This window comes from Dermochelys coriacea, chromosome 6, assembly GCF_009764565.3.
Source record: "Dermochelys coriacea isolate rDerCor1 chromosome 6, rDerCor1.pri.v4, whole genome shotgun sequence".
NCBI classification, from domain to species: Eukaryota; Metazoa; Chordata; order Testudines; family Dermochelyidae; genus Dermochelys; species Dermochelys coriacea.
Window position 1 is genome coordinate 99,042,323 of NC_050073.1, and position 9,788 is coordinate 99,052,110.

Here is a 9,788-nt window from a genome sequence, read left to right on the forward strand (position 1 = left end):
TATTAAAGTGGCCACCATAATTGATTTGTCTCATTACAGTTGGTATGGCAACCCCCATCTTTTCATGTTCTCTGTGTGTGTGTGTATATATATATATATATATCTTCCTACTGTATTTTCCACTCCATGCATCTGATGAAGTGGGTTTTAGCCCAGAAAAGCTTATACCCAAATAAATTTGCTAGTCTCTAAGATGCCATAAGTACTCCTCGTTCTTTTTGAATCAGTTCTGACTCTGAACCCTATGGCTCAGCCTCATGTCTAGCATTTATAATATTACAGATAACCTATCATGCTTACCAGAAATAATTATTGATAAAAGTCTCATCTAACGGGACCAGGTGAGCAGGGATGTATACTTTGCCAAAGAAGTATTATGCGCTGTATCAGGGCCTTGATGAAAAATTGTCATGTACAGTAGTTTACGCTCTCTATACACTTTATCCGTATACAAAAATAAAAAAAGAAATCAATATAATCCAAGCCATGCAGATAAACTAAGAGGCCTGAGAAAAATCGTTTTGATGGTCAGGAGCCACTTGTTTTTTTACTGTCTGAGAATCTTCAAGATGATCTATATCATACCAATAATATTATATTTGTGCCTTCTGAATGTAAAAAAAATCATTCATATGGTCTGAAAAACATGACACATTTGGGAGCTTTCCAGTAAAAAACAAAAGCAGGGATTCATGTTTGCCTCCCTGAAATTGGCAGAATTATAAGTCACATCTGTTCACATTATATATGTAAAAATCTGCATCTGTTTGTTCTATTAACCATGGCAGAGAGTTATCTACCTGAGTCTGGAATTTATGTTGTGTTTTTGCATAATATAGTTAATGTTTAGTGCATGAGTGAAAAGAAAACTGGTGGATGTGAGAGGGGAAACTGTTAATGTGATATAAAAGTTGCCAAGAAAATAGCAATGAAAAATGGTACTACTTCAGAAAAAAATATTATCAATCCAGCAAAGCTTGACTTCAATAAGACTGGTCACGTGCTTAAAGTTAAGCATGTGTTTAAGTGTCTTGCTGGATTGGGGCCTAAATAAACAACAGATCACAGTCTCTGGGTTTTGTGTCACTTTCATTTCCTTTCCATCTCATATTTTATAGACTCCCTGAAACAAAAAGCTTGGGCCAGAATCTACTATTACACTGCAGAAGTCACTGTGAATTTACATTGGTGTCAATGACAGAACTTGCTCCTTCCCTCCCCCTCATGACAAATTGTGCACCGTTCTAAATATTTCACAATCTGTAAGCCATGAAAAGTCATTTGTGTTCAGTGGAGCAGGCTGTGATAGGGTAAATGGCCCCTAGTGAAATCAATGGGCGTTTTATCATTGACTTCAGTGGGGCTAGGAATTCACACATCTACTGTAGTAAAAAGAACAGGAGTACTTATGGCACCTTAGAGACTAACAAATTTATTTGAGCATAAGCTTTTGTGGGCTACCGCCTACTTCATCGGATGCATAGAATGGAACATATAGTAAGAAGATTATATATATATATATATATATACTTACAGAGAACATGAAAAGGTGGAGTAAGAGGCTAATTAATTAAGATGAGCTATTATCAGCAGGAGAAAAAAACGTTTGTAGTGATAATCAAGATGGCCCATTTAGACAAGAAGGTGTGATGATACTTAATATGGGGAAATAGATTCAATCTACTGTAGTGTTTGTTATAAAATTTTGTAACTTAACACCTGTTTCTGCAGTGGGAATCTGCATCCCAAGCTCTCACTGATTTTACTGGGAGTATTACCTGAATCAGGACTTCAGGATTGGGCCCTGAATTGTTTAACCTAAACTTAAAAGCTAGCTTTAGGCTGATTGTAAATATTTGATGCTCTGAGCGCTGATCTTTGATTGCAATCCAGCCTGGAAGAACATGAGTCTTCCCCCACGTACAGCAGTGTGGCCATTTTCCTCTCAACTCAGTCATCATTAGTGTGCCAATTTTATTTTATATTGTTTAGATTTTATTTATTAAGGATCCTGTTAATATTTAAGAGAAAACACCACATTTTTCCTCGTGTTATTTTTACACTAATTATACAGACTTTCCATTCCTATCATTGAATTCTTTTGTGAATGTGCTTAAAATTCATGCACTTGTTTCAATTTCTTCTTCACGTGTTTCATTCTAATTGCACAAATTTCTCACCTGTTAGTTTTGTCATTTTCCATCGCAAGGCTCATTCCTGGGGTGGTTGAAATGGTATGTCATGTATTTGTAACCCGAATAGGTGTTTTCAATGGAGTTTATAAGCACTGCCTGGCAAGGAAAACCTCTGAGCTTCTTGTGTAGTTTAAGGCAAACGGTGAATGAAATGTATACCCAGATGAAACCAAAGAATGTTGCTATTAAATAATCCAGCACCTGGAGACATAAAATTCTGTAATAGCAGGCTTCATATCCTTCACTTACATGTGTTCAGACACTAAAAAGAAATTTAAAAATTTGTATGAGTACTTAATATATATTGTCCGTTTTATTTCCTTAAGCTGGAGCTCTCACTTGTTCTAAATGTGCAGGTAACAGGATTGATATGTTAGCTAACTGCAGGCTTCCTAAGGAATTTAGTTCCAACAGTCCTGCACCAAAACCAGTTTTCAGCTTTTTTGAAAAACTGTGTACTCAAGTTATCAATGCTCCATTTGAAAAGAGAAGAAAAATTGCCATTCAAATAAGCCAAAGTCTACATTCTAATTTCTGACCTACCACCACCAAAATAGTTATCTAGAGCAAAATATGCACATACTAAAAAACTTTCCATGGAGGCATCTTGAACCTGCATTTATCTGTTTTCAGTAGCTTTTACTGTACTGGCCTCATCATAGTACCCATGGCAGAACACAGTGCACCAATGTGTGGAGTCCTGAGGCTTTTTCCCAGGGAAAACAGTAAGGTCCTGCACATCTATGCACCGAAACTGGTAGTATGTGTAGCACCTGCTACACTTGCTCATATGAGTGATGAATATGGCAATTCATGTATCACATGTTCTGCATGTTACCATACTTCTGAAATGCAAAGCACTGTCTGAAAGAAGCAAATGGTAATGGGGAAACTAGTGTCATTTTCATATTACCTTAAAGGTGATTGTTGGTAAGTAAGTAATCCTGTTTCTTTTTATTTCTGCACAAAGAATGTGTGCAATCTTAGGTCTGTTGATCTTTGAGATGTTCTTGGTAAACTTGAAAGGCAAATGTGGATGTTGATGTTTAGTAAGAGTATGTAAAGGTATCAGTCAGACAGGAAGTCTCCAAAAGATCTACCCCCTGAGCCTCTTCTTTTCAGAGTGGCAGCAGTTATGGTCAAAATGGCTGAAATTGTACAACAAAGCTATGACCAAATTCCTGCCCTCACTTACTCTGGATTTACAGCTGTGAAACTACTGTAATGTCCATGGAGTTAGTTCAGGGTTACACCAGTGTAACCAAGGGCATAATTTGGCTCCCACTGTCTTCTCTATTGCCAGAAACTCTTTGGCATCATTTGTGAACACTGAAGGTATGTCTACAATGCAATCATTGAGTGTGATTTCAGCTCCTGTAGATACACATGAGTTAGCTTTTAATCTAGCTAGCTCATGTACTGGAGCAATGAAAATACACCAGTGCACACTTCAGTGGAGGCTAGCTCTCTGTGTCATTTACCCACGTTCTGGGTGGGCTTGTATAGCCCATGCTGAAGCATGTGCTGCCCCTCGGCTTCACTGCACTGGTACCTGAGCTAGCTAGATTAAAGCTAGCTTGGGTGTGTCTGCATGAGCTGCAATCACACCCTTTGACTGCAATGTAGACATACCATGAAATAACTTCTGATCCTTTTAAATTTCCCTTTATTTTATACTTGCAGACATTTACAATGCACCCTGCAGTGGTGCGGTACCTCTTTAAATACTATAATACATTTCTTGAGCTGCTCAGTTTGAAAACAAAGTGACAACTTTGTAAACTGTAAATAACACAAATCTATTTATCACATTATTTATTTTTTCAATGACTGTGACCTTATGCACTGTGATATGGGGTCCTTTGTACAGAGATGTATGTCATGAAAATCAAATGGAATTAATGTGATAATTTGTTACAAAATGTTGGCATGGTATTTGATTATTTTTATTGTGAAAATTATAAAAGATAGTTAAAATGAAGTATACATTTATAAGGAACCTAGCAGTCAGTATTGTAATGTACTATATATCAACATGTACACTGTCAATAAAATGTATAAGAACACCTTGAGTGTTGCTCTCCTGTCCTCTGGAACACACAGTACGAAAACAAGCGAAACACCATCATGACGACTGTCAAAAATCTAAAAACAGAGGACTGGAATATGATACCCTTCCTTATATTTGACAGCACCTCACTCTCTGCATTGGGTGAAATCCTGCACCCATCAAAATCACAAACTTCAGTGGAGTCAAGATTTTCACCTATTGACTTCAGTGGGGCTTCACGTGGAGTAAATGTATCACAGTTTGGGCTACAGTAATTCTGAAACACAACCTTTACTTTCACTGGACTATACTAAGCACAGCCCAGAGGTGTATAAGATACACCACCCCAGGGGGAATTATAGCCAGGGAAACACCTGAGTTGCACTACCTCCCCTGCTTCCTCTGGCTCTGGGGGGAGTAATGTACTGGTGGCTGTCAGGCTTCCCAGGGGAACCCAGAGTTGTGAGGCACCTCACTGTCCACTGCCCTTGGCATGAGGAGGCCATGTCTGTGCCTGCTATGGGTCAGTCCCCAACTCCACCAGCTATGGGCAATGCCCCTCAAGCCCTGCTGTTGTTTTTAGGATTGCCAGGTGTCCGTTTTCCGACCAGAACATCCGGTCGAAAAGAGAACCTGGCAGGTCCAGTCCACCACAGTAACCAGCCTCCGCCACTGGGGGTTGGGAAGAGCAGCCGCTGTGGATAGAGCCACATGGAGGAGCTGCTGATGCCTGACAGAGCAGTGGCTGGCCTCTGGACTGGGCTCCAAAAGGTAGGAGGTGCCGCCGCCCTGGGGGGTGGGATTCTGCCTGCCCCATTTCTGACCCAGCCCTGGCCCCTCGCTATGGGGACCAACCCCTCCCTGCCCTGGAGCATTGCTCTGGGGACAAGCCCCCCCCCCGTGCCCTGATTGCCCTGGCCCCTCACTATGGGAACCAGCATCTGCCATGCGCCAATTGCCCTGATGCTGGCCCCTTGCTCCGGGACCTGCCCCTACTGTGCCCCGATTTCTCGGTCCCCTTGGTCCAGGGACCAGCCCCTGCGATGCCCCAATTCCCCCAGCCCTGGCTCCTTGCTCTGGGGACTAGCCCCTGCTGTGCCCCAACTGCCCCAGGCCTGGCCCCTTGCTATGGGGACTTACCCCTCCCCACTCCCTTGAGCCGAGACCAACCCTGCCGTGTCCCACTGTGCCCCAGCCCCTTGCTTTGGGGACTGATCCCCTCCTCTCCCCCACTGGGCCCCGACTGGGCAGGTCGACAGGCTCTGCATCAGCTCCTCCCAGCCTGGCTCTCCGGACACCAGGAGAAGAGTGAGTGAGCGGGGGAGGGGGGAGCTGGAGAGGTGTGAGCGGGGGGCAAGGTCTTGGGGGAAGAGGCGGAGCAGGGGGCAGAGCAAAGGTGTTCAGTTTTCAACAACTGGAAAGCTGGCAACCCTACTTACTTTACAGGTTAGTTATTAGCACACCCCAAACCTGAAGCCCTCCGAGCAGCTCCCTGGAGTGTTTAGTCCCTGGTCCACTGGACACTGACGGTATTCACTGATCTGCTGCTTCCAAAAAACAGCACGCCCCAGCTTACCAGTTGCACCTCAGATCACCGCTCCATAACACGCAACATTTATACTTGATTTCACTGTAAACATAGCTAAGAGCTTGTCTACACTTACAGCACAGCACCGCTGCAGCTGAGTTGCTATAGCGCTTACTGAAGAAGACGCTACCTATGCCAGCAGGAGAGCTTCTTCCATGGGCATAGGTACTCCACCTCCCCAAGAGATGGTTGCTTTGTTGACAGGAGAAGCCAGGGGTTAGGTGGGTATAACTATGTTGCTCAGGGATGTGGGTTTTTCACACCCCTGAGTGACGTAGTTATAGGATATAAGTTGATAGCGTAGACCATGCCTAAATTTTAGCACCCACAGAGAGTCAAGTAGTAGCAAGTAGAAGTATTGGAAACTTCATTGGATGAAGTGAGCTGTAGCTCACGAAAGCTTATGCTCAAATAAATTTGTTAGTCTCTAAGGTGCCACAAGTCCTCCTTTTCTTTTTGGAAACAAATGGTTACACACAAACTCATTCCAGAACCTAGACATAATTAAAAAGATTGCAGCACTTTACAGTTAGGCTGGCTCTGACTCCCCTTTCATTAGACAAGCATGCTGTCGGTTTGCCTCCTCAGTGGAGGACCCAGTGTGTCACTTTGTGTCACAATCCAAGATATACCAGAACAATTCCTTGTCTGCATTCATAAACAGGACACACCTCCCTTCCGCTCTCCCTCTTCCCTCCCCCGCTTGTTTATTCCAGTAATTTTCTCTCTTGTAGATTTTGCAATCTCTTTTGTGTGTGACTCCATATGCAAGTAGGTGTCAAGGCGTGCATTGTGAGGGATTCAATACATAATATGCAAATAGCCAGACAGGGAAATAGGCATCCATTACCTTCTGCCTGAAAGCAACATCTCCAAAGTATGTCACCTGCTGGTGACCTGCCTTAACTCCAAGACTTTGAGAACATAATTATCAGTATAGATACATAACCTCTTAAATATTATCCATACACACATTTTGCAATGATTGTGACTGTAGAGATATGTTTGTGGAAGATTATAATTTAGAGATGCTCCCTCATAAGGGACAGTATTATGAATATAGGAATTTAGAGATGTGCCCTGGAAGCTGTGGTTGAGAACCCAGTGTAGCTTTGTACAGAAGTTCACCACAGCTCTCTAGTTTGTTTTAATAAAAGTTTTATTCTTACCTCATCACTGGTTTGTTGTTGAGCGAACCCTAAGATCAAGACATCACGTGCCACCCTTCATTGAACTATTATGCATCAATCTGTCCCAGGAGATACCTGTAAAACCCTATGTATACCCCCTGTGCCCTCTGCCAGTAGGCACTAAGGGGTCATTGGGTCACATTAACCTATACTTTTGCCATGCCATGAAGGATCGGGATTCAAGGCCCTCAAACCCATTCCCCACCTCTCCCTCCTCCAGCAAGGGAGGTAGCAGGTGAGTAGCCCCACTTACTCCTATGCACCCTAACCCAAGACCTGGGTAGCCCATATCAGGGTTTACGGTGGGTGCAGAGTCCCTGTTGCAATCTAGCCTGTATGTAAGAGAAACTGTCACATTCCAAAAAAAGAAATGAGGTGTTAAGAGTTTGTTCTGAGCTCAGTAAACTTGTGGCCATTTTGCATTAACCAAGAGCATATCTGATTAAGGCAGCCTTAATCTGACAAATTACAGCATTGAAGGAACAAAAGTGATTTTGGTAAGTAATTGATCTTTAAACATTCAGGGTAAATAGGACTAATCCCCTGAGATGGGATATTAGATGGATGGGATCTGAGTTACCCAGGAAAGAATTTTCTGTAGTATCTGCCTGGTGAATCTTGCCCATATGCTTAGGGTTTAGCTGAACGCCATATTTGGGGACGGGAAGGAATTTTCCTCCAGGGCAGATTGGAGAGGCCCTGGAGGTTTTTCGCCTTCCTCTGTAGCATGGGGCCTGGGTCACCTGAGGGACGCTTCTCTGCTCCTTGAAGTCTTTAAACCACAATTTGAGGACTTCAATAGCTCAGACATAGGTGAGATTTTTCGTAGGAGTAGGTGGGTGAGATTCTGTGGCCTGCGCTGTGCAGGAAGTCGGACTAGATGATCAGAATGGTCGCTTCTGATCTTAGTATCTATGAATCTATGAAAAACTTTAAACTGTGACTGTGCTCAGAATGGCAGGAGTTCAGCAATGATCTTCTCTCATGGAGACTGAAACAAGCCAGTTCTCTGCCAGGGGAGCAACTCTGAGGCATACAGCACATGCTGCATCCCCTGGTGAGCAGGGCAAAGGAGGCCAGGTGAAAGGGAAAGGAGAGCTTTGAATTCCTTTGCTTTTGTCTCTTTTTGTGACGTCTCTTTAGCTGGGGAAATGAACAGGCTGGTTTTTAAACACACCATTGTTTAAAAGAAATCAATATCTGAATGCAGGAAAGTCCCATTCTTTTAATCTGGATATTTTTGAAAAAAATTGTAATTAAAAATGGGCCTTTTTTCCCCAAAAATGAAATATTTTGAAATAAAGGACCCTTTCCCCCTTTTTATTATTTTTTGGTGATCTTTTTATTGAAATCATTTTCAAAATGGGTATCAACATTTTCACTTGCTTAACAACGATGTATTTTTTTTTATTAAAAATGTCAGCAGAAAGTTTGTGAAAAACAAACAATGGGTCCAATTCAAATCCTGTAAAACAGAAACAATGCCAAAATATTTTTTTTTTCAGTTTTTAAAAACATTTTTAAGGTGTTCTAGTCTTGGGGTTTGCGCTCCCTTAAGAAACATGTCTGGATGTTACTGACACATGGTGAGTTCTGCTGCTTTCCTTGGGAAAATATATTTGTTCTTCAAAAGTGTCTCTCTGAGCCTTTATGTATGGCATGTGAGGCAAGATTATGAACTGTGTGAGAGAAACATCTGAGCCCCTTCCCATTGGTGTAAGAGTTTAACAAGGGCTTCTAGAGGCCTGGTCACTGAATGGAACCTGAAACTCAGCTCCCAGCTGCTGAAAAGTGAGGCTGAATTCTGAAAGAGCCCAAGGTCATTCCAGGTTTGGCCAGTGGGCAGGTAGAATCCAGCGGTTTGGGTGGAGTTTTTTGTGATGCATCTATGAGTTTGTTCAAATCCAGAACCCAAAGTGAAACTTGCATGGTGCCAGCTTGGTGAAACAAAAATGAGGCAAAGTTTCACTCGTACACTTGTGAATATAACTTGAACTGCTTCATTCCAGCCTTCACAATCAAGGAAAGGGCCCAGAAAAGGGATACAAGACTGATTAAAGGTCTGGAAAACATGCTTTCCAATGACAGGTTTCAGAGTAGCAGCCGTGTTAGTCTGTATTCGCAAAAAGAAAAGGAGTACTTGTGGCACCTTAGAGACTAACAAATTTATTAGAGCATAAGCTTTCGTGAGCTACAGCTCACTTCATCGGATGCATTTGGTGGAAAAAACAGAGGAGAGATTTATATACACACACACACAGAGAACATGAAACAATGGGTTTATCATACACACTGTAAGGAGAGTGATCACTTAAGATAAGCCATCACCAGCAGCGGAGGGGGAAAGGAGGAAAACCTTTCATGGTGACAAGCAAGGTAGGCTAATTCCAGCAGTTAACAAGAATATCAGAGGAACAGTGGGGGGTGGGGTGCGAGGGAGAAATACCATGGGGAAATAGTTTTACTTTGTGTAATGACTCATCCATTCCCAGTCTCTATTCAAGCCTAAATTAATTGTATCCAGTTTGCAAATTAATTCCAATTCAGCAGTCTCTCGTTGGAGTCTGTTTTTGAAGCTTTTTTGTTGAAGTATAGCCACTCTTAGGTCTGTGATCGAGTGACCAGAGAGATTGAAGTGTTCTCCAACTGGTTTTTGAATGTTATAATTCTTGACGTCTGATTTGTGTCCATTCATTCTTTTACGTAGAGACTGTCCAGTTTGGCCAATGTACATGGCAGAGGGGCATTGCTGGCACATGATGGCA